We start from the raw sequence: 26,579 nt of genomic DNA, 5'->3' as shown, positions 1-26,579 counted from the left end.
TTCGGATAATTGCGTCGGCAGGATTGGGGGAAAGTTCGCTGATTTTCCCGAAACGATCGGACGAACGTGCGCCTCCCCCTCGTGACCTCCAATACGATTCTTGTGGTCCGTGCTACGTTGTGCTTTCGTTCGCAACATAAATGTTGCAGTAGTATGCACGAAGCGTAGCACATACACTGTATAGAAGCCACACGGAAGTTTCCGCTCCATTAGAGCATTTTAGGATTGTGACGCGAAGGATCTTTGCACGATAAATAAAAACGCAAATCAGGATACAAAATTGAAACGTGAAAGTACTTGAAATAATGATAAATAATACTTACGTCCAATATACACTGATTTATTTCTAAAATATCATTTGGCAAAATCGTGGACAATTATTTTATACTACTAATGGACCATAATTCAAGGTATAAAATTAGAATGTGAAGATATTTAAACGATACTTGAAATACCGATAGATAATATTTAAATCAAACATACAATGATTTATTTCGAAAATGATATATGACACGATCGTGCGAAAATTTTAGAGTTTATTCAGATAAGAATCAGATATAGAATTTTAAAAACTATTAAAAGCTTTGAATATGTGTACGTATCTTGCACCGTAGCGTAATAACGTTTAAATTGCAATCAGATGGTACTGGCAAGCGGTCCTTTGAAGTACTCCGTGACGGTAACAGTTGCATCCTACATAGTATAACGTATTTCGCGCATAATGTGACGCTACATTACATGAATGACGTAGATTATACAGGAAGCTACACAGTCTCGGGAAGTACTTCGTATTTTAGGTAATTTGGAGCCACAAAGTTGCCCGTGATGCTCATCTCTTCGCAAAGTTCTAAGCGAACTTTCGTAACTTTGTCCAAATGTTCGACACTACTTTCGTCGTTTCTCTATTGTGCCATATTGATGAGCTCCACGTCATGTTACGTTAATTAATTAGAGAGCAGATTGATGCACGGCAAATACAGCCGTAAATTTTCTGTAAATAAGTAATTGCCAGCAATTCTTTAATGCTTTATCGCTAGTTTACTGTGCTGTACATAGACATCTCTTATAATAAAAAATTAATTCAATGACGCTCACGCATGTCTCGAGTTGAACCTTAAAGAGAATAGAAAATGAACGTAAACAAACTGCCGACGGTTTACTCGTTCAATAGCTTTAAATATAAATGTAAAAAGCTTGCATAAATGTCATATCACTCTTTTCTTAATTATGCCACTTCACTTGAGCGATGCTATAATGCGATGCTGAACCGTGTAATAATTATAAGCATTCAAGGGACTGTCGATAATCGCACGGCGCTTCCGGCGACACGAGCTTTATCTCGCGTAGCTTTCAAGGGATCTCTGCGAGACTGTCGTAACTTTCTGTTCAAATTTCGAGACCATTAGAACAATGTCTTACATCGCATGGAGCGCATATGCGTGGCGCAGCAGCAGCCGCAGTAGTTCAAACATTTACACTGCGAACGGTGGTGTAATTTGCCGCGGGGTTGCAAACTTTGGCGACCGTTGGACTGCCGCTTCTCTGCCGCATAGCTAAGGCAACGCGTTAGAAGATTGAAAATTGAATTTTTATTGGAGACTAAACATTTGATGTGCTCGGTGCACATCGACGTCTCGCATGAATAAATCGCTCGGCGGACGCCACGATCACCATTAATGTTTCATGGGGGTTTTATGGACACGGATATTTCTGAAATCATGAAACGTCGTCGGGTGATGCATGTTTTATTCGATCGTGTACATTCAAACGTGCAACCGAGAGATTTATTTATACGAATAGAAAAAATATTTCCTGCGTTACAACAAATGAGAATTATTTACAAAAATAAACGCGACACAATTACGTTTATTTATTATACATTGATTTATCATAATTATTATAAATGCCACTTGTTTAAAGGTAGTAACCAATATTTCGTACACAGTAATGAAATCAGCATACGTCAAAGTATACCTTAATCCGCAAAAATGAAATGTCGATGATTGGATTTTTAAAAAAACTTTTTCAATGATACGTGAGTTGATCTGTCAGACATGATTTAAATTATTACGCGTCACAAGAATAATTTATAACATATGTATGTTTCATATGGTTCAGTCTGCTGATTCCATTTCTCGCAAAAATATTTTCCATTTTATTGCCGATGGTTCTCTCTCTATCTTCCAATTCACATCTTTCCCATTCGAGGTCTCTTCGCGGAGAAGCTCCCCGACAGCTCCCAATTACTGCGGAAAAAAAGCTGCCAATTAGGAAACGCTATTCGTTCGTGTTCGAATGGTTGCGTCTATCGAAAGCCGCATTACGTAACAATATCGAGTCTCGAGAAGGTATCCAGCGCAAGGCAATCAATTTAATAGAACCATCTATAATATAATTTTTATCTTTATACAAATGTCAGTTACTCTCTCTCTCTCTCTCTCTCTCTCTCCCCCTCCCCTCTCTCTTTCCCCCTCTCACTCTTGATAAAGTGTTATAAAAGAAATCGAAATTATGCGATTTGGATTAATGTATAATAGTGCAAAGCAGTAAGAAGAAATTCAAAAATTATAAAATCGATCTCTAAATGCTTTCTTCAAAAAGTTTTCGTTCAATTTTATTAACGCAAGACATACAATTTTAAATTTTCTTTTCTGTAGAAGCATAAAGAAAGCGCTGCAATAAAGTTAGAAGATTTAATGCACAAATAAAAAATAATGACAATAAAAACGCACGTTCAATAAATTTACGATAATACAAGCGAACGGCCATCCCGATTATTGCTCTTTGCCAAATGCACTTTGCGCCGAAATAGCTCATGAAGGCTCTCGATGCATCTCGCCTGGATTTTTCGCCGAGTTCTCGGAGTATCGTGCAATTTCAGGAAGCCTGGGACACTCCTGTAATGCACTCGCGCAATTATGAAATCTCGTGTCGTCGCGTGGAAACGCGACCGGCAAGAAATTCAGACGGGAAATCTCCGCTCTTCCGACGGAATTCTCTTTGTCCAAAGGAACGACGTAAGAAGTCGTGAGTGGCCGAGTTGACAAATTATTGTCAGTCGCATTCGAGCCACTCTACCGCTTCTTTCCCGTCAAACTGCGAAATGGGGGCGGTATATCAGAAGAATGGTCGCACTAGCGGCAGACAGACACTTTCTCTCGGAAGCACCATCGCGCTGATATATTGGCGGACTTTCCGTTTTAGCAGTTATGCTTACACCGGTCTTTACGGTAGAGGACCCGTGATGCGCAATCTTCTTCGCCAAACATTACAACGAGCATAACTAAAAGTAACATTCGCTAAAAGAATTTTTGAAGAAAAGCGAGGACATCTTTCTCTGCCTCCTTTGCTTAAATAAATCTTTGAAACAAAAGGACAAATCCTTAAATCCTTCTTACGCTTCTCATTTTACACTTTTAGCTCTTCTACATTTATGTAATAAATAATTAATTGAATGTTTTTCAGGATGAAATATTATAAACAGAGGATTATGCATGATAAAGGGCTCAAATGTGTTACATGTATTTAGATAGCTTTCGAGTCAATGCGCGAGACTTAATTGCCACGTAACTCTCCCGTTGTATCTCGTTACATTGCACTACATCCCGGCCAACACGGGAGGATTAGCTTCCCGGTTCTTTCGCGCGGAAGATTTAGAAAGACATTTATGAGCAGCGTCGCTGTATTGACGGTGAGAACGTGCCTCGAAGCCGAACTCCCGTGTACGATGCGCCGCCACTGTTTACCATTACTTAAGGCACTTGTCACGTACAGGAACTCACGTATATACGAAACGCCAGCGTTTACACAGGATCTTTCGCTATTTACGCCGTATAAATCTCGAAACACTGTGCTTTTCTCGCGGGGAAAACCTCCCAAAAGTACACATCCAAACATTGCCATCAGCGTTTGTCGACTCCTCCGCTCATTTTCAAAGCAAATGGCCCGTTTCAGCCGGTCTCAGCGATTGCATTTGAATCCATCGCATCGCATCCATATCATTGGAGGAAATCCGCGAAAACGCCGCGTCTTCTTTGACGAGCACCTGCACCATTTTGCACAAAGGTGTAGAGTATCGGTATCATCGATTGTAATAAAGAAATATCTGTGTGCATTTTTTTTTAGGCCCAGTTCCACAACTTACTTTAACCGGAGTTTACCTCGTTAATGGAGAATTCACAATACGTCACGTGTAGAATCTCTAGAAAACGAACTCTCTTATTGAACGTCATACATCGGACATCGGACGAAGTATGAATTCTTCATTAACGAGTTAAACTCCGGTTGAAGAGTAAATTGTGAAATTGAGCATGATGTTTTATTTTCATTTCAATATTTTCACAATAAGTGTATCACCAGATATAGACTTTGTTCTGTAGATTATGCAGATACTTACGTGCATATTAATTATCGTAACGTGTATGTAATAGGATATTAAATATGTGCACGTTACGAACATCTCTATCGCTTGGTCCATATCTCTCCCGTAAAATTTACGATATTTTAAGGCGAGAGATTTCGTACTCGATAGAGTTGAAGTCCACATTGACGATTGAAACGAAATTCATATGAATGCGCCTCGTTGGAACAGGTAATCGAACGGCTTGATTTTCCTCTTTGCAAGTCAAGCAGTACGAACCGCCCGTGCTGCTTTTTCCAGTTGCCATCCAAGCAAATTTAAAGCAAAGCGCACACGTTCCATCTTTATTGAACTATGTCATATAGAAAAAGAAATTAGTGACAACGGATATGCAAATGCTACATTTAATTTAAAATAAATTATTTCAAATTTTACATATGTATCTCTATATTTTATTTACGCTTATAATACATGTCTCCATTCCACATATGTGTGTGTATGTTGTTTGTGGACAATATTATTGGGTAATTTTACTATTTACTGCGAAATATTAAATATTTTCAACTCGTATTTATAATTTTCTATCTACGAATATCTTTCTATTTTGTTCGTCTTCCTTTTCATATCGTTGCAGTGGTGTTATCGTCGCGCGCGGTAAATTATTTCGTATCGCTGGCGTTCTTCAATACCATCCTTATAACTCGCTATAATAGGATAACATTGATTCCGACACAATAATAGCTCGTGCTCGAGCGGCGGAGCTTTTATTAGACTCCGCTCATCTGTTCCAGAATTTAGATCCAATTACGGTAAAAGCGCATCGCGTGCTATCGCCAGTTACGGTAGCGCGGCTGTCTTAAAATCACATAAAACATTCAGGTGGCCCATCGAGGAAATAATTCGGAGGAAACGTACTTCCGAAAGTCATTGAATTATGAAGCTGGGACAAGATGAATTGCAGAAGGAGCCTGAGGTTTCTGTGCGCGCCACGACGGCCTGGACCTGGACGACGGACGTGAAACTTGCAAATCAGTTCGGGCGCGCCGGATATTATAGCCTGCATTCCATTTTAACGCGTGGCTTCTCTCTCTCTCGAGCTCTCGGTAGTGTAAAGCTTAAATCACTTCTAGTGACACTCGCGTTTCTCCGGCTGTCGGCCGTAACGATTTCTTCGGACATCGAGATATCAAGAAAGAGAGAGAGAGAGAAAGGAAGAGAGAGAAAGATGATGACGACGAGTCGACAATTCGCTCGAGCGGAATACTGACCTTGGAAAGCGGAACGTTTTCCGTCGAATTTTCCGGCCGAATTGGGATTCTGATCGTAGGAGTTCCTAGACGCGCGCGAGTTCCTGCTAGATTCACTGTCCAGCAATTTTAGAAAGACTTCCACTCGGACTTTGTAATCTTTTCTCGATTGCGTTTCCGTGCATTTGATCTTGAATTTTGACATGTTGATTCCTTTGGAGTTGATTTCTAGAGATTTCATTGAGTCTCTGACAAAGATTAATATCCATTTTGATGAGAAAAGGGAATTATTATAACTGTCAATGATACAAATTTTTAATATAATTTGTTAATTAAATGTATGCACAACAAGAAGCAGAACTATAATTATCGAGACGAATTATTTGTTGATTAATATAAAATCTGATTAATGTAATAGAAACATATTTTCTTCATGCTTGCTAAAGAATCGTTATATATTAATATGCTTTAAACATGTAATATTCTTATATGACAAAAATTTATATAAAAATGTATTAAAGAAACTCTTAAGAGAAATAAATTCCAAATATAATCACTCACTTACGTACATTTACTTTTTTGAAAGGAATCCAATAACCGAATCATGCAACGTTACCGTCCAACCTTATCTAATCTGTCAAACTTGGCTAGACAATTCCCAAATTCTTTTGCTTTCTTTGTACTTCGGTTCGGGGGAATATCCTGAATTTTTCTTTCTGAGCGGGTCTTTGGCGACGCTGCGGGTACTCAGCTGAGATAATTTTCTTCCGAAGAAAATATTTCGCATTTCCTGGCAACGCGCACTTCGTGTCGCTTTATTCTTGTCCGAAATAAATTCCTTTAAATAAGATGAGAAGATGCACCTTCTCTTGGAAATGTTTTGCTTGTTTCTTACAAACCGGCCAAAATTTCTCGTTCGATCGTCTCCTTTGCGAATTCTTTGATACCTATCCTCTGCGGTTCCGCATGAAATCTGTTCTGTGTCTGAGAGGACATTTTGGATTCCGGTTCACGAAGAAATCCGTACGCCAATGGTGGTTTTTCGCGGATTTGCATCTTCGCTCGAGGAGACCGCTAAGTTCTTCTTAGAGCGAATCTCGCGTTGCATCCGCGAGGAAATCCTCCCGATTTATTGCGTGGCATGACCCGCGCTTTTCCGCGATCTTTCTCGTGCTTTTTCTTACAAATGCGCGAAGAATTTTTCTCCCGTGAGAGCATCTATCCCGCGCAACCAATCGCCCGATGACGCTCTTTACGCCTTTCAGTTCTATTTCACGATTCACTTGCTCCAACCTCTCGATCGGATTCGTTGTTGAGAAACTACGATTTACGAGATTTCAATCATTTTCGCAATTTCGATGATTGATTTTTCGGACGCGTAGTTGGCTGCATCATAAAGATCCAATAGCTTCGCGAAATAACTTCTCTGCAATAAAGAACAAAATTTATTTGGCAAAATATTTTTTAGACCGTAGGCACGATTACTTGCAGACCTTTTTCCGTTGAAAATAAATGGAAACGATAGCGGCAGGAACATTTTGAAACGTGACATTCTATTATTTTTCCGATATCGAACAACGCGTTATGTGTTGTCTTGCGGAAACACGTACGAGAATTTTCCTAATTGTCGTTACACGCGCCAAATATTAGCTTTGATCGCATGTTTGGTTTTTACATCAAACTGAATACGGAAAATTCGGGACGATACGTTATTATCGTATGTGTTTGGTTGTGTTCGATGTTTTTCAAACGCTTTTTCCAAGCACTCGATCAGTATTTTTAACAGCTCTTTCTATATAATCTATCAATACCATTTAAATTAACATCGCAATTCATTTCACATAAAATCATACGACTTTCAAATAAAAATATACGATGCGTTTCGCATCAATGCAGATCATTCATTGCAATATTCCGTCAAATTTCCGTCATTTCGGATTGAATATTACATACTCTCAGATTAAAAAATAATATTATTAATTGCTCGATAAATATAAATATCAGTAGCATGCATATACGAAAATAAATGATCAATGTTTTTAAAGCATGCTCGTCGAATTAGCTTGCGCGCTAAAGCAAGGCTAACAAGATCCGCGAAGCAAAAAGATCCCGGCAGTAGTTCTCTCTCTCACTCTTTCTCTCTCGCTTCTGTCTCTCTCTTCTGAAAATCCTTACCAGGGCATCAACTCTGTGTCGGAAGGTTGATCCTTTGCGATCAAGCCGAGCGTGCATTTCCCAGCTCGCGCGCGAAATATAACGAGAAAACAGAGCGCGCGCGTTGCTCGTTTCACGCCGTTTTGCTTAGGTGCTTTTTCATAATAGGATCAGCGCTCGCCTGTGCAATTTAATTACACGAAGCCGCTGTCCAGAATAACAATCTGATGGCTGTCTCCGCCCAGCAAGAAGGATTGTGGTAAAAAAGCATGGGAGGAATCGATGAAATCCGCGCGATAGGATTAATCCACTGCAATTACGTGACGGCCACGCTAGCGAACGAGTTTGCAGGAAGAGATCGATATAATTGTGCTCGTTCTCGGTTCTGGACTTTGCCGAAAATTGGATTTCTCGCTGCCACAAATCCTCAACTACTCCCGCGACTTTGTCCAGTCTACCGCGCCGTTAATCATTCGTTCCTACGTTTATCTTTAACTCTTTTGGCAGAATTTACTTGGCATATGGGAATTTATTTAGTAACTTGCTGGTCTTCATAATATGTGCGTAATATGCAGTAATTTCTAACTTTAATTTAAAAGCTGCTAGAATATATATAATAATTAAATCTTCTTTAATACTTAAAATCATCTTATAATTTTAACTTGCATAACCGGTTTTTATATTCTGAAACAAATCTTAAATTATCAAATATCATTTATTCCTCGTATAATATTTAATACAAATATAAAACATCTCCGTATAATATTTATACTAGAAGCACATGTATATTCCAAACTCTAAAAACTTTTTCTCAAAGGAAAATGATGAGCTGAACGAGTCTTGACATAAAATGTTCATCGTATTGATTTAAAATTCTCAAAAGACACGTCGCAAACTTGCAGGAACGATTTACTTAATTAAAAAGCTAACGAAGTTAAACTCGTTTCGTTTCTATGCACGATCGATGACGCTTGCATGTTGAGTATGTCTTACGCAATGCGACATCAAGTAGTTGTGAATCCTTCCATCTCGTCGATGCAGCCAGGAATCACACACACATTGATGCTGAACGATGATTCGCAAGCGCTCTTCAACATCAAATGCAGGCAGGTCCACTCTAATCAAGTGTCCTGCTGGACTCGAGTATTCCGCCGTATGTTGTTTCCATATTATCAGCGTGCCCGCCCGAGTTTGCATTCACCGATATACGTTGAAATTGAAGGCAAACGCAGCTTTCATCTCTCTACATGTCATTTTGAATATCTCCTCTTGTGTATCTTACATTTCAAATCATTGTTACGTGAACGTGGTTACGTTCGCACGTACATTTTTACGCAAATTATCGACGAATCTTGTTTCATTCAGTGACTAAGAATTCCTGACGTCATTGCTCTTATTTTCTACAATGAAATTTAGGATTTGAGATTCAGCGGCGTTGACTTTTGACAATTTTTGCGACTCTTAGAATAAACTTCTCCCGCGAGATCCAGAGCGATTTTTATTCTACGCCAATTGTGGATATCCGAGATCATCCCGGATGCGATCGTTCCTCCCGGAACTAACGAAAAGACCCACGTCAATCTGCTATCGATCTCTCTGCCACTCTGACACGGATACGAGGGATCACACCCACTGCCCAACCCGCTTCTCATCGGGGCGTAGATCGCTCATATCCTTACGCTTGTACGAGGATACGTACGCGATGCATTTTGCACATGACGCAAGAAGAAGAATTCCTCGATCGCCGATGATCCTCGAGCTCTTTCCGCAGAGAAGGAGAGAGAGAGACAAAGAGAAAGAAAAAGAAAAAAGAAATTCATGATAAAAAAATAAGTAAATAAAATCGCAAGAGAAGAGAAATAGACGGCGAGAGAGCGAGACGAGACGAGGGCGAGGATGAGATTATAAGAATGCGGATACGAGGACCGAGCGGGATACGATAAGATCGGGAGGATGTAGTCGACTGATCACGAGAGCGAGTCTCTCTTTCTGTCTTCCAGGCACGGCGGAGAGAGACGCGGTACAGGCGCTCTTGGCCCGGTATCTTCAGCGTCGCCTTCAGGGCTCTCAGCTGTCGACGCCGCCGCCGCCGTCGGTCTTCTTTAGTAATGATCATCAGGCCCGCGTGCGACAGGCCGCCCAGAGGGGTCCGCTCGGCAACAATCTCTCGCGAAACTCCAGCGACAAGGACGGGGACCGGCGCCCCGTCCCCGAGGATTACGACGATTACGAGGACGACCTCGAGGGCTACGAGGACAGCGAGAGGAGCAGAACCAGATTCGATCTCCTGGCGGGTAAATCGCGACTCACCTTGAACAGTAACAGCGACCTGTAGAAGGGAGAGGGGAGCGGGAGAAGGCTTATCGTTCTTTGAGATACTTTAATTGCCGGTTGACGTTCCTCTTGCTTCGCTCATTGTTCATTTTCTCCCGCGACCCCCAAGGAAATTCCGTTTCTGTGCGATGGAATGCGGGTGGAGAGGACTTGGGGTGGCCTTGTACCGATATGGTCGTAGATCCTGATATCGGCGGTAGATGCTTCTGGTGGATCTCCACTGCACAGAAGAATTGAAAAATATATACCACTTGTGTCCACAAAGTTGATTCCACGATATAATTCATACGACAATCATTTTTGTAATAGAAGAAACTAGAAAGAGATTAAAAAGTTAATTACACCACTCGTGATAAGTGAGAATATTGCAACAAATTTGATTCAGTCCGCTGAATTTCATCCAACAGTTTAATTAAAAGAGTCTTGATGCACGTAATTAATTATTCTCCAAATTTATAATTTTAATAATCACACACACTAAAATCTATATGCGCAGTGCTTCTGTCCGCGATTGTTGCCGACTTTTGAGGTTGTCATAAAAACCAAGCAATGTACTTAAATTATTACACTATACGTCGACGTACGTTAATATCATCTCTCTTTCATGTAAAATTAATCTCTGACATTACAGGTGGATGCAGTTTTAAAATAAGTTGATTATCACGTCATCCGCAAATATCTTTCGCTTCGCGTTGCTAATAATGGCTCGATTATTGACGCATGACAGCCATTGCAATAAATTTTGTTACACCCGCGTATACGAAAAACTCCATAATTGCAACAAAAATACGTCTTATATTCATTCTGCTCGTGATAATTTAAAGATATTACATTTTACGTGTTATTTAAATGCGTAATTTAATATTTATATAATACGTAATTTAATAAAGATAGGATATTTGCGGAAAATACTGTGTAATCATTTTGTGGTGTTTTATACGGCCCGTGGTAATTATTACACAAATAAACACATTGCATATCACGCTCGCGTAAATTTCTGCGTTTCGTATGCACGGTTTTAATCTCGCCAGAGCAGCAAAATTACCGTTGATCGACTGTAATGCGGTGACAAAGGTTTAGGGAAGCGTGCATTGACGTCACGATGCCCCGCTTCTGTTCCGTGCTCGAGTCGCGCTGAACCGTAGTGAATCGTTCAGGATCAAGCATAGGACTGGATTGACGGTATGCTCTAGATCGCATGTGGCGTCGCGACACGGTTGTATGATCACCAACGCAAATTCGATCTCGCATTGATTTCGAGTTTTTGTCAAATTAACACAACTTTCATTTCATATAATCTTTTAAGCTGCAATGTACTACGATGAAACACCAGGAAAATTAAGAATCAAATCAATTTCTTAAAAATATAGCAGAAATAATTATATAAAACCTGCGATATATAATAATCAAAATTATTGCGTATTATAACATTAAGGCTGAATTTTTTTATCGTCTTTCGATGCTGCATAATATATTCTACAATGAAATACATTTTTCATATAAACTTTTTATATATGGGAATATATTTTTCCGTAACAAAGAAAGCTAGTGCTATTATGAAACATAATGGCACGAATGGAACATTTGAAAGCTTGAAACAACATTTATTCTGATATCTGTCGAGAATCGTTAGGTAAGAGAATACGGGACTGGAAAATCCGGCCGGGATTCGGCGAGAAATAAGCAATACAAAGAGACAGAGCGAGAAAGAGAGCAAGAGAGAGAAAGGGAGAGAGAGACAGAATGGTGATGAAAGTTAGGCAGGCGCGTAAAATCGAATAGAATCGACATAGGATAGTTTTACGTTGTTCCCATCGGTTTTCTGTTTCAAAGCTTTGACGCGGCTTTCACAACCGCGATATACGGATGGATTTTTCGACCCGAGTAATATCTGCTTCAGCGATTCGTTTCGCATGGGCGTTAATTTAATTACTTCTTGTTTTAAACAAAAAAATCTGAATTCTCCTTTTGCGATCTTTTCATACCCACTAAAATTTAAAACTATTAATATATTTCAGTTTAAAAATATATGTGTGTTGAATTATGCCAACTAGAACACCTAATCGACGACACATGGATATGTTATGAAAAGAATCATGAAAAGATTGCAGATCAAAGTCAACTTTTCCGAAGAATCCTCTGAACAATATATATAGAATTATGCATTTGTAAATTATTGATAACAATAATCGTCCACCTATGAGATCGATATCTATTATAATATTGCATTTTAATTGCGCGTCCAGTTCAATCTGTTATACAGACATTATTTATTTATTTATTATTTACTGAAAACATTAATGGAATATCACGCATGATCTAATATTTGTTATAACGCTGACGAGGAATTGTTATTCGTGAAGCGCAGCGACATAACGGCGACGGAGTGCGTGCAAAGAGAGAGACCAAAATTATCGACGCGCGTCACATTATATAAAAAATAGTCTACCTCCTCGCCCGTTTGTTCTCCATTCGTTCCTTTTTTCTTCGTTTTGTAGCGAAGTGATTTCACAGGCGCAATTTCTTTTTTACCGCGCTCGGCGATTTAACCCCGCGGATTCGATATTCCATCGGCCGCGCTGTCGTGGATTTAATTGAGCGTAAGGGGTTTTGGTATTCGTCGAATGCAATATGCAATAGAGCGACCTATCCAATCAAATCCTCGTACGCTGTCGGCTGCACTCCGATGCGTCGACAGACTCTTGATAAGTTTTTATTCGTTGCTCCTCCATTCTGCCGAGATGAAAGTTAACGCGGTAACTTTGATACACAGCACAATATGAAACAGCTACAACCACCACCACCACCACCACTAATACTACTTTTTTTCACCTATATGTTTCTCTATGCACAATTTCCGCGTGCGTGATTTCGAAGAATAAAAATCATTTTCGTGCTAATCAGAATAATGCGGCTATTTATGCAGATTTAATCACTGAACGTTCGCTGGCAGAGATAACTGCAATTTCAAACTGGGGCAACGTTAAACATCCACCATCAGCGCGGTAAATAGGATTAAGACAATCCTGTCGATAGCACAAACAGCGTTTCGAGCGTGTGCTTTTACATACGCGTAACTCCACGCGCGCGGATATTGCACGTTTGTTTCTCGATAACGCGGAATGTCAGGAACACGGGCGACCAGGTTCGCGCGATTTCCGTTTCGTTCTTCCTCGCACGACTATTTCCGCGCGATGCTTTCGAGCGAGAAACGAGAACGAGAACAGATCTGACGGAACAGATCTGACGGGAAGGAGGAGTATGTAAGGAGAGATTGTCGGCGATGCTTAAGATATCACTCCGCCAAACCGATCGCTCCTCAAAGGGAAACGCATTCACCGTGTACGTGTCGTGCAAACACCCTCGCACTTGCCATAGGGAAGCCGTAGCTTGACAAAGACAAATAATGCGCGGTGTACGCAGGTGCATCCGGTTCACGCAAATTTTTATGAAATTTTCATGAAGTGCGGCACGCCAAGTTCGAGCTAGGCTTGCCCTTGAAGTACTGAAGCGTCCTCCGCGCTAATCTGATGCCGCTTAAGCGGCTACAAACAGTTGCAAACACCACCTGAAGCGTTTTCGAAAACGCCATTTGTCACCGTCACCGGGTTTACTGATGTGCATACATAAATATGCATGTTTGTCATTACGGATATCCGGTCGCCTTCTACAATAATCAAGATCGACGAGATTTGGTCACTGCATTTCATGGATAAATGAAGAATGGAGGAATGAAACACGTTTAACATAGAAGTATCGCATTTTCAATGGGAAAATGTTGCACGCGGGATTCCCATTCTTCGATTAAAGGCGTCGTAAACATTTCAAATCATCGATCTTCCAGCAGGATGACCCAAATCTGTCACTTTCTCGTCGAATTTATTCATTCTTCCTTCTTCCATTACTGGAGTTTTAATTATTTCAATGACGTTTTTAACTGAAGACGCGGTAAAAAAGAGACTTATAAAGCATAAAGAATATTCTTGGGAAAAATATAATAATTATATTTGCTATCTGTCAATTCTATTTAATTAGCGAAATAACTTAACTCCTTTCTTTCTACATTAAATATTTTTGTAATAATAGTTTAGAGAAGAAATAATGATGTATATAAAGGTAGTTGCAATAGTTGTGGCGGCTTAGAAATTAAACCTACATAATCTTTCCGCATTGCATGCAAGTGTGCTGAGAAAAATTATGTAGAATTATGCATCTATCTGTTTGAGAAACGCCTAAAATAAACGACATAAACCCTCTTAAAAAACCGGACGCGGAACATCTTCCAACTGCAAAGCGAGCAATTTATCATTCTATTGTGGTGCGCGCGAACAATCTCGTCAGCGGCAGCGTTTCGCGTTGTCTGGATTTTTCCGGAAGTCCGGACAGGTCAATCCGTCGTCCGCATAAAACGTGGACGCGTAAGCGCTGGCGCAACATTTGCGTGCGGGGGTGCGAACAAATGCGAGCGATCGCGAGGACTCGCGCTGAAATTGCGTGCGTCCGCGCGCGTCCCGATATCTGTCCCACGATTGCCTACGCTCGCGTTATTGTTCACTGGCCGACGACGTCGACGATCGGCAGAGATTACCGAGTCTTTCGCGTAATGTATAGCGATCGATATCGCCATCGCGCGCTTTTGTCGCGCGAGAACGGATCGTTATGGTGCGTTAAATTAAAGCTATGTGTCATATTGTAAAGTGGCGCATCCGATCCTTAGCTCAGAGGATATGTCTGAAGCAGATGTGTGCAGCACTAGTTGAATAATTAATCCCTCATTTCTTCTGAATTCTGCTATAGCATTTCGTAACTAACATTACATATGTGTAGGTATATATTATAAAATGTACATATAAGTTTTATATAAAGTTAGAAAGTAATTTTATATACAATTTTATATAATATTTAAGAAATATTATTAGAATTTTATAATGAGACACATACTTAGAATCAGCTCTATAATGAGAATCAGGATTTAATAATAATAATAATTACACACACACATACACACACACACGCACATATCGTATATTGTTGTTTATAAATGTTACGATATTAAAATTGTGAATAAATTTACACGGAGCGAAAAACTGATGCGAGAGCAAAATAATTCAACTATATTGAAGCCCAACGGCACTTTTTGGAACTGCACTACAAATAATTGCTTTAATAAAAGTACGTTATTTCAATATGCATCCTGCAAACTAGATTCAGATATTTATTTTAAATACTGATAAAAATAATGAAATATGTATCCAATATTTTCCGAACGTTTCGAATAATCTCGAAATGTTTACGAGAACGTTTTGTGCGTACATTTTTGTTCAATTAGCTCTGCACTTTCATAAAGTGCTCGTTGCATTTTATTTGTTCATTATTCAAAAAGAAAACTGGAAGGGACGGAAAAAAGATGAACGATCTTTCACTTTGACAACGACGTGTAACGCTTTCACAGCGTAATTATGCATCGCTCCAATCTTTTATAAGTCACTCCTTATGAACTCTTTTCTCTGTACAAGAGGCACGTTAGTCGCGCCATGCGTAAAAAATAACGCGCAACGTGTTAACATTAACGCGAAGCTGGCCCTGTAAATACTGTCGCGGAAAAATAGCGGAGTGGAGATTTCTAAATTCAGCATGCAATTTCCTCTGTACTTTGTCATCACGTCGTACTATTAAACTTCATTATGTACAAAGATCGCGAGCTTTAATCTTGATTTTCGTCACGTATCCACGAAATTTGGTTGTGACCAAATATCTTCGTAACATTGATAAAAATAAAAAAAAAGATATTAACGGATGACATGCATATTTTCATTTTCTCAATTATTAAAATTTAATATAAAGCTGAAATTATATTTACGCGTTAAAATCAAGTGATATTTAAATAACTTGATTAATATTTATAAAAGTTACGAAAAATATATAATGATTTATTTTCCTCTTTATTGCAATATTTCTAACAATGCGACAACGCGACAATGCAATAAAATAAACGAATTATGTAAACTATATATTTAATATTTCATACGTATTTCATACGATTATTTAGAATATTTAGGATACGATTATTTTACATGACTTGATTTTATATTTTATATGTAAATTACGCTTTTAAAGTATAGGAAAATATTTTAAGCTGAGGAGGATATCTAAAATGTGGATTAAAGTTGAAGCATACACCAGAGACCTGAGAAAGAGAGAAAAAGGGAGAGAGGGAGAGGGAGAAAGGGTTAAAGCCCACCACTCATTGCAGAATTCTATGACAGTTTACAGAAGCGTGACATAGTTTTGCGAGCTTATCCGCGGCTCGTGCCAATGTTTAAGCGGACTTTAATTCGGTAAACCCTGCGCACTTTGGTCTGACGGCCGTCTACTTTTCACATTTGAAACTTCTGTTTGACTTGATGATCCACGAAGTCGCTCGCCCGTGTTCGTTTGTTCCCTGCGAAATACGCCGCTCGTTTACGCGGTTATTAGCATATTAGAAATCGCTCGGCGGTGTGTGCGGGAAGTTTGCACGAGCAGACGAGCACCTCGCACCATTACTGTATCCCGTTTTACGGCGGCGTAATTTGCATCCGATTTTGCGACGGCAAACTCGCGCGTTTCGCACGAATTCGCGCGCCGGGGGTAAATATTTAAATGCCAGCATGGTGCATCGGTTCCGAACTGTTTCGCTAATGCGGTTTATTCTTGGTTAATTATAGGTCCGCGCTGTAGGTGATATAAAATGAAGAAAGATATACTGAAGTATGGGGATGTCGAGCAATTTACCAAACATGCGAAATCTAAGGAGATATGATGGAATATCTAACTTTAATTTAAGTTAATTAAATAACGTATATTTCTTTTACATTTACATTTCATATATTTATATTTCTATTAATAATAATAGTGCATTACGCGTTAGACTCATGCAAATAAATTACGATTGATACGCACATCAATTCACGAAGAAAAGTCAAGGAAGAATCTCTCGTGCACTTTCTTGCGGAAGTTTACGGTGAATGATAAATACAGCAGTGTTTATCTTTTTGCGTTACACACGCAACAGAATAGATTTGTAATCATACTGTTTCGCTTTGCAAACAGAATTTCGATTCTGCAAACATCTTTCACTATTGCGTTCATACTTCGACGAGCAAGCGAAGCTGCAATCAGACGGTATCCACTTAAATTGACTTTCACTTCCACCTTATTTCTCTCTTCCGCGAAGATTGAATCATCTTGGCATTTCTGTGAGGTATGATTCGACAATCGTTTTAATATGAAAGGCTTCGATATTGGGAAATTCTAGAGAAATTCTAGAATCATTTTTCAATTAATGTTACCACGAAAATTTAATTGAGAAATGTGCACGTATTTATTAATTTAAATCGTATCATGCGATTTGGAAAGACGCTTTTTGAAAAACAAACAAGATAAGGCTGCACAGAGGTATATATATTTTGCATCTGTAATTGTGAAGCTGAAGCTGAAGCTGAAGCGAGGAAATACAATTGCATCCTAATGTTTTCGACAGTGAAAAAAGAATGAGTATCGTATTAAAAAAAGAACCGGAAATTGAGTGAAAAATAGTGATAATGATTCGATTACTCGACGCTCGTTCCTCGATCAGCCGTTTGTTCCGTAACCGTAGCTATTTCGAACTTTTAATCAGTTTATACAATTTCCCGAAATAGCAGTTCGTTCGTATAAACACTAATTAATCAAGTTAGGTGACTGCATGGTTTTGCGCGATGCGCAGTTTGTAACAGAATATGCATTCGCGTAATCGAGTAAAGTGCAGACGTCGCAAACGTTCACGGGAATCTCCGAGTTTCTGCGCTCTCGTTTCTCGTTTCGCCAAATGAGACTTGCAAGACGAAATTTTTTTCAAAGAACATTTCGAGTTACTTCTTTAAATTTTCAAGAGATTTCATGTTACGAGACGCCGCATTCTCCAGCGGGTCTCGTATATTTACAGCGCACCATTTAAACGCGATGTTCTACCTACTGAAAGAACACCCGAAGCAACAGCAAAAAAGGGATGTTACATAAATACAAAAAAAGTAACATAAGTCATTATCTTTGCCTTATTACCGCGATTGCCACGAGATGTACCTCGAAGCAAATGTCAGCTGCGGATACACGCAAGATGCGTAACGAATGATGTCTGACATGAGGTCTGCCGCGAGGCATCGATAATGGAGCATCTAACTTAATTAAGCAGGCACAGACGAGATTTACGAGGAGATCCAACGACGTATTAGTCGATGTAACTTACAAGATGTCGCATTAACTAGCGTGCCTTCAGCCACGAGTCCGATTTCGCTGTCGACAGAAGGCGAGAGATCGAGACGGGGAACTCGGGCCTGGTCTTAATTACGCTTCTTGCGCGAATACGCCAAGTATCTGGCGTGCACACATACGCGCACTCCCTACCCTCCTACACAACATAATGCGACTGTTATACAGCGTACTCGACGGAGGCGTCGTCGGGAGTGCTCATAGACGATAATCTACCGTGAATTTCGACAGACGTAGGGCTCGCGGGTCTCGCATTAGCATTCTGATCTCAGGCCGACGGTCCTTGCCAGGAGTCCTTCCTGTAAATTGTCTCGAGGCGCTCACGTCATGGTAATAATTAATGGCGACGCGATTTCACCGTGCGACTAAAGTTTCCTTTACTTAATCGGCGCGTCATCAGGTAAACAGCGAATGAACGGCCGAAGAAACACGCGAAGGAAATAATAACGGCGTACGGAGATCGATCGCGATTTCAGGCGGGTTTCATCACGGCATCTTAACGAAATTGCCTCTTGCACCTTACGTGTCCGCAGGTTTCCGCTATATCTCGTCGACCCATTTTTGTTCTTCGTTCTCGCACGCGACGAAAAATGCCGCTTCCTCCTTGTTTTACGCCTAGCGGCGTAAAGCGCCGGAGAAACCGCTCGTACGTCGCAGTTGACGGCAGTCGAGCCGTTATTACATACTCGTCGAGGCAATGCACCGTGAGCGCTTTCAGGCAAGTTCCCCCCAACTTGGAGATCTGGCCGAGGCCGATAAGCACTCGGAGACAAAACGGGGGCATTATTACGCGATCGTTTCCGGCTGCGCGACTCGAAGGCCCACCTAAGTGCGATCACATCCTCCCGCGACCCACCGACCGAGGATCCAAGCCGGCTCGCTTTCTCTATTCAGCTCGTCGAGGGGGAGGGAAGGAGTCGAAATTATCCTCGCTTTGTGCGCGAGCAAGATGCCTGTCGGAGGATACTTGACACCCTCGTCCGCCCGCAACCCTCTCTCATCCGCTTTCATCCCCTCCAGAGCCGTGGCGCTGTGGCGGAGCGTGTAATCGATTTAATGCGAACCACCAAAATTCGATCGATCCAACGATTCGCGAGGTATTTCGCTGTAAATCGGCGTTACACTGATTTATCGGGACCGATTTCGCGCTCCGACGCGGTCTCCACCCCCTCCCGCCCTGCCACGGTAAATTAAAATTTGGATTACGTCGAAAGGTACACAGTACTCGAGCGCGAATCGATCGCAGCTGAATTGTAAATTGCAGCGAGGACCACAACGGTATTTAGTGAAATTAAATGTTTCACCGAACATTTATGAAACAATCTAGAGCGTCACATATTGTTCGAAAATGTTACGCACTCAGTGGCTCGTTCTACCAGTTTATCGCCCTGGGATAATGCGCATGTTTGGAAATTTTCGATAATGCCGAAAATGACATAATATGGTTTACATCGTGAATTAACTGCAAAACAATGTTATATTATGGTGTTATCGCATATCGTTGGTTCTAGCATCAAAGTTTCTGCTTCAAAACGCGAGAATAGTCGGCATAAAGTTGTGGTATAAAGTAAATTTGTTTTGAAATAAAATATTTTTTCTTTCTTTACGTGCAGTTTTATGAGACAGAGAACGATATTTTTCACTCGGCTTGGAACACAATTTGCATTAAATAAACAATCAACGGAGCGATAAGGGTCGGAATTCAATTGCAGATACGGAGTAGCGCGACGCGGTGAACCATATAATTGATTTAATTCGAAGAAAATTCTATCAGCAGTTCAACCGATTTATTCGTTGCGTAAATCCGTAAGCTGATTACACGTTTTATCACAAGGTAAATTTTGGTTAATCAAACAGATTAACTCATCTATATTAAATTTGTGAATATTACAATTAATGAAATAAATGTTGTGTGCAGATTTATATATGAATCTTCGTTCCGATTTCGTGATATTTTACGAGGATACGTTATGACTATTTTAATTTTGAAAAGAGCTGAGTCCTAAGTTCAAAAATATTCCGGATGACAGATTGCATTATGCAAATAGTGTGTATATAAGCAATTAATATGCACGACCAGATAATTACTCAAAATTAATTTTCGTTTTTGTACGCTTAAATAGCGTGTCGAGATATTACAAAATAATAAATTCTAACGGGCATTGTTGGTGCGCTTAAACGTCCAATACATTACAAAGAGAATGCACGCATGAATAACGTTTTAAGGCGTGCCTTAACTGCAATTGATTCACCATCGCTCACAATAAATTGAGAGAAATGTATCGTAAAACGAATCCACTTTACCAAGGCCGGTTCGCAAGTTGGTGAAAGTAGCATAATATCGTTTTATTAAACGAGAAACTGCTACTGGCGTCTCTCAGATACTGGCACATGAATGAATAATTTGGAACTTTGTAGAGAATAGTCAGAAGCGTTCATGAAAACATCCGTCATTCATATAAAATTGATCACTTGTATTAAAAAGCTTCATCATCGAATGTTCTTTTGAGTAATATTTATAACACAGTTACTATTTCCAAAGATTTTTTATTTTATACCTTACTCAGAAATCAATTTCAATAATTTAAAAATTAACAAAGCCTCGTTCTTTCTAGTTTTAAATAATTTTTATCAATTCCTTTTTACTAAATTAATAATGCGATACTAAAGTACAGATTTAGGATACTCACTGATATTATCGATGCAATACAAGGAAACTGAAAAAAGTCATTTTAAACTAAAGTCTAAAACTAAAAGTTCTTTTATCGTGAAATAAATTACGACTAGCAAACTGCTTGAAATAATGGAAATATAATATATCGATCTACATAAATTTAGTGACGTGACATGTATCAGTTTACAATTTAACAAGTAATATAAATTGCATCAAATCTTTTAAAGACTTTTCACAGACGACAGGTAATTAGCAGGTCCGTCAGCGTAATTTCTCTCTCGAAAATGCCAATAATACTCAGAATACCATCGTTCTCTCCAATATCCAAAATGCCGCAGGGATTGATTCTTGATTTTATATTATTCGAAGCGACCGACCGTTAGAAAGCCCGTGCTTTGAGTGCAAGAGGACAGCTTGCGAATGACAGGTTGGTATTGTGGGCTGACACTGCGCTCTCAACCTAATCCCGAATATTATTATGCACTAATTAGTCCAGGCAAGTCTCTGATAAAGAAATAACGAGAGAGAAGCATGATTAAAATCTGTTTGTGCAGATCATTAAAATAAAACTAAGAAATTTTAACAATAGAGTTAATTATGAGACACTGTAATTGCATAGGGATATTTTAAATAATTCATGAGACTGCTGTTAATTAACCTCTGAGTTGGAAAATTGGAATAATATTGTCGTAAGATGTGCTTTTTCAAATTTAAAATTCTTTTCCTCAATCATAATTTAATTTCTTCTGTATTTCCTTCTCTAAGTTCTGAGAAATCACCTCTTATAAATTAGCTTCCGCTAATATTTTCAATGCAGATATATGTATAATGAAGAATTTTTGTTACAAATTAACTTCTTGTTGCAAGCTCTGTTTTATGAAACAAAGTATTTGTTCTAGCAAAATAGTTCTCATGCGAGTTATGGCGTGACGTTTTCTTTCCTTCTTTTCTCTCTCTCTCTCTCTCTCTCTCTCTCTCGCTTTCTCTTTCAATCACAATCGTTCTTCATCTAATGTACGCACATGCTCGCATGTGTCACTTGAAACCAAGCAGCTCTCGAACGACTTTCATTCTCGGTTTAAATGATACGACTAAAATTTCTACGGTATTCACTGGAGCTGTCGATCGACTCGGTTAACCTTGAATGGGTGAGCGTGCACGGTCTGTGGATTTTTTTTAGTTTTCGGCGAACGATGACCATGTCAAGATCGTTAATTCTAATGGCTGATTTAAAAATTTATTTTAAAAGTCCACTTTTAGAATTCCTAAAATTTGTTTTTTGTTTTGCAACGCGCTCGTGGCGCTTCATTCTACCAAACATCTTTATCGTGAACATTTTTCGGCTGATCTCTTTACATTCGCTTTACGCTCAATTTATCATTTATCTTACAAACTTGCGATTTAATATTTCAAAGTACAAGAGAATAATTGAAGTACGGTAACGCATTAATTGAGGTCACGCTAATCTCATCACAGCATTTAAAGGTCATCAGAAACATTCTTAATGGTTCGCCTGAGCAACCGTTACCAAATTGCTTTCAACAAAGATTACAACTTAATCTTATTACCTAACAGTCAGACGCAACGGGAATTTTTTGTAAACGTTGGTCTCAAGTTGGAAGATTCCGCAAAGAGAATAATCGCGACAAAAGGACCGATCGCGCCCAACGGGATCGATTCGCGAACGCCATTTCGAAGCCGCAATCGGCGTTAGGAGGGCTTAAATACCTCTAGCGTCGCCTTTCTAAGTGTGACCCTGGTTACGAAACGACACGCCGCGGAATCTCAACTTTCATTTTCTACGGTCGTACCTCCTTTTGCCGCTCGCGTACGGACGTGTCCGAGCGCATGCTTCTGCACGTGACGAGTGCCGTGTGTGCACGCGGTTGCCCACGTGTGAGTTCCGATGCAAGTGCACGGAGCTCGCAGTTGCAATCGCCGCGTAACCGGGAGCCTGTTTACGCGACGAGCTTACGTTTAAGGCCAACAATGCATTGGAGTGCCGCGTCCAGCGCACTCGAATTCCGAATGTGCAGGTATCCTAACAAGAGCAAACAGTGCTTTTTCACCGATGTAAATTTCTCCAGATTTTTCTTCCTCTATGTATATTTATCGATTGGCATCGTTATGTCGCTCGATAATTCATATCGTCGTCTTTCGCGAATGTAAATTATTTATGAGCGAAGGTGGTCCTGTTATTGTACCATGGTTCTTTAAATATTCTCGATCGTCTCGAGAATAATTCATTATTCTTTTTATTATTTGATTATCATTTATTAGCTGTTACGTTATGTATTATATTATTATTATTTAGAGAAGAATCTGGATATTGGTAAATATAATATTTATTACGAGATGTGGATGGGGAAGATTTTCGCGCCGAGCAGCCGGTTTACACGGCAGAAAGACGACGTCCCTTTTTTCATCATTTTGCCTCCCTCGAATTCTACCAGAGATATTCCAGACCTCGTTGACCCCATCCTGATAACGTGACCGAGGCCTACATTCCTACGACATGTGCTCACTCGGCAAAACACGTTGCGAAAGAATCCCGCTGGCTCTTTCGCCCTGCATTCACCGCCCGACAAGCGATCGATCACGTGGTAGTAAAAGTACCGAATCACGAAAATTCGAGAGATCGTAAAACTATCCTATCGTTTCGCAAACTTCATTCGAGGCCATAACAGAATTTTTTTTCGACTTCTTTTCAGGATAATGATGCCTCATTAGTATCCTTTTTTTGCATTATTAGGTTTGACTCGCATTCAAGGAAAATAATATAGGTAATGAAAACAACATTTAGAAAGTAATATTGCGTTTCGCAAATTGTTGAGAAGACAGAGAGAGAGAGAGAGAGAGGAATAAATATAGGATTACTTTCAAGTCACCAATTTTAGAAATTCGAAAGTCACGTCGCATAAACCTTTGACAGGTAACATGGCAAAATTGCAACGCAAAATTACGACTCAAATTGTTGACTACATAAATTAATCAATGTCTCATTATCCAACTATCATAAAAGAAATAATCTTGAACGATTGTGAAACAGGTGAAGCATTTAAATATGCATTTATAAAATGGGAAATCACTGTACATGATTAATCGGCACCTAAGTGGTACTGTTCTCGCAAGTACATTGCATGAACGATGCAATATGTATTATGTGATAGTCGCCATCACAAACTTAATACTGAAAGCTAGTTTCGCGTTGTGAATTTACAACATCTACGTCGGATAATATCCGCAGTTGCGGGCTGGTTATTAGCGGGTTCGTCATTTAGTTTCGCATTCCATTAACATGATCTTCCTAAAGCGTGAGCACCAACGACTCGGTAGGTTCCATTCGCATTCACGTTGCTCGTCTTCGCGGCGACCGTAATTGTTAAACAGTTTCTCGCCACATCCAATCAACGATTTTTTCCTTTTGCCGTCGCCGGTTACCCCGTACACCTCGCTCGAACAATTTACCGTTTATTTCCGGCGGCGTGATTTATTCGTCGAGCAGTGCCTCCGTCGATCGAAGGTACAGGAATGGGATTCTCAATGGCACGGTGTCGCACAGATGTCGTCGAATAATCTCGACGCAAATCTCCTCTCATGAATAATTCGCGAAGACGTCAAGCCGCGCGCGATGAATTTCCTGTCGATCCCCGTGGATCACGATGATGTTATATCCGTCCACGCAGCGATACGAAACATGATCAGCGCCGATCGCGTGTGTAAACGTAGTACTCGTTCCTCGATCTCGATATCCCCTCGTGTCGACGACATACCACCCCGAACGATAGCGAATTGCACTCCACGGATTAGAGATTGGAGCACTTGATCTTACACGATAGATTTATGACGACTTGGTAATCGCTAATGTAGATCGTTGCTATCATGACTACGATTTAACGTAATTTTATGCTTGGTGAATATTGAAACTAGCCGGGGGCGACAGGAGAGCATACAGATGATTAAATTCTTGGACAGTAAAATAGTTACTTAAGATGAAACTCTCTCTGTTTTGCAGGTGTAGTGTAGCTTCGCTATTATTCAGAAGAATCTTAAATATACATCTTGTCGTTATACATTTTTGATTAAAATTTTAAATATTTTTTAATTCTTCTGTTGATAGCGGCAGGATCATCCTCTGATTCTGAAATGTTCGGGTATTAAACTGGTATCTTTCTTATTCAGAGCGAAACCTGCGGCGGTATTAACAAACCGTAATCCTATTCTTTAATTCACGAAGAATAAAAAGCTCCATTTCGCGAGACGGATCCGTCCGCGTCGAAGAAATATTTCCGTATTCCTGGCAGTTTCCTCGCGAGGAACTGCCTGCCATCTCCTTTATAACGGAGAAATTATGGTTCTGCTGTGACAAGAATTCAGTCCGGCGGGGATTCCTCCGCCTTCCGTCATTCCAGGCGGAAGAAATCCGCAATGCCGCCTGGCGCGGCCGACTGGGATAGTAACAATGTCGCCGTTGCAATAATCGAGTTAAAAATGCCGTTGACGTACTCGCGCGCCGAATGGCTCATAAAGCACATCGTGTTTTATGGCGGTCTGCACGGAAAAATATAGTACTGCGCTTTGGCATTTTGTACTTTACGTTTAATTAGAACTAAACTACACGTGACAGAGAAAGAAGATCCGCCTCCGAATCATAAACATTAAAAATAAAATGATATAAAATATATAGCCTCCTATAATTATTTTATCAAATAATTGTTACATTGAATGCAGGATAAACATTGATTAAAAGGCTTGAATTCAAGCTCCTAGCTTTACGGTGCGATTTTATTTAGAACCAAAGATAAGGTAGATATCGGGAATATATACGATATATTTAATTTAACATACGATCTAATACCACATCGCGTCCGAACGGCCGCAGGGAGTCATCAATTCTACGGAGAAAATATTTCGAGAACGTCTATTTCAGAAGCAATTAATTTATGTGTTAAGGTAGAATATTAAGGATGGCTCTGCAGTTTCATGTAACATGTAAAACCCTCACTCAAATGGCTGTGAGAATCCACTTTAGACCGAGATTCCGTGGAATCCCCGAGCGCGATATCTTGGGAGTTTCATCGCGAAGTACTTCACGGAGATCTCGAGAACGAAGAAGAAGCTCGGTTTCTCCCTAGAGATCTGAAGAGGAATCCTATCGAAAACGACGTCTGTTTACGTCACGCATATTTTTTCGGGCGTGCCGGCCGGGCGGGTCGATAAATTCGATTTACGATCCGGTGAAAGGGGCAACTCGCCCGTAAGAAGAAAATGAAATTAAATCGATGGACCAGGACCTCTCCTCGAAAAAAAATCAACCCGAGCTCGCAACTTATGCTTTCCGGCACCTGACGCACGACTGCATTTTTCAATTATCTGTGCGCAATTATTCACCCGTGTAATACAACGGAAGCTGATGTAAAAGGCTAAAATGAATTTCGTAGATGAAAAACGATCGTAAGCGAAGTTTTATTAATTGTATCTATATAAAATACTCTGGAATTATCAGAAAGTTCTTTCAATA

General features: G+C 40.0%; 1 long non-coding RNA gene across 1 annotated transcript; it reads right to left on the bottom strand.

Annotated features, from left to right (window-relative positions):
* Positions 1 to 319: 319 nt before the first annotated feature.
* Positions 320 to 10,310, bottom strand: LOC105279963. The gene is made up of 2 exons (XR_002193303.2): positions 10,141 to 10,310; positions 320 to 10,071 (listed from the first exon to the last, which is right to left on the bottom strand). It is a non-coding gene; the product is annotated as an uncharacterized LOC105279963 (long non-coding RNA).
* Positions 10,311 to 26,579: the final 16,269 nt, after the last annotated feature.

This window comes from Ooceraea biroi, chromosome 1 (assembly GCF_003672135.1).
Source record: "Ooceraea biroi isolate clonal line C1 chromosome 1, Obir_v5.4, whole genome shotgun sequence".
Lineage (NCBI taxonomy): Eukaryota > Metazoa > Arthropoda > Insecta > Hymenoptera > Formicidae > Ooceraea > Ooceraea biroi.
Note: the sequence above shows the minus strand (reverse complement) of the source record. Positions and strands in the feature narration are given on the sequence as shown.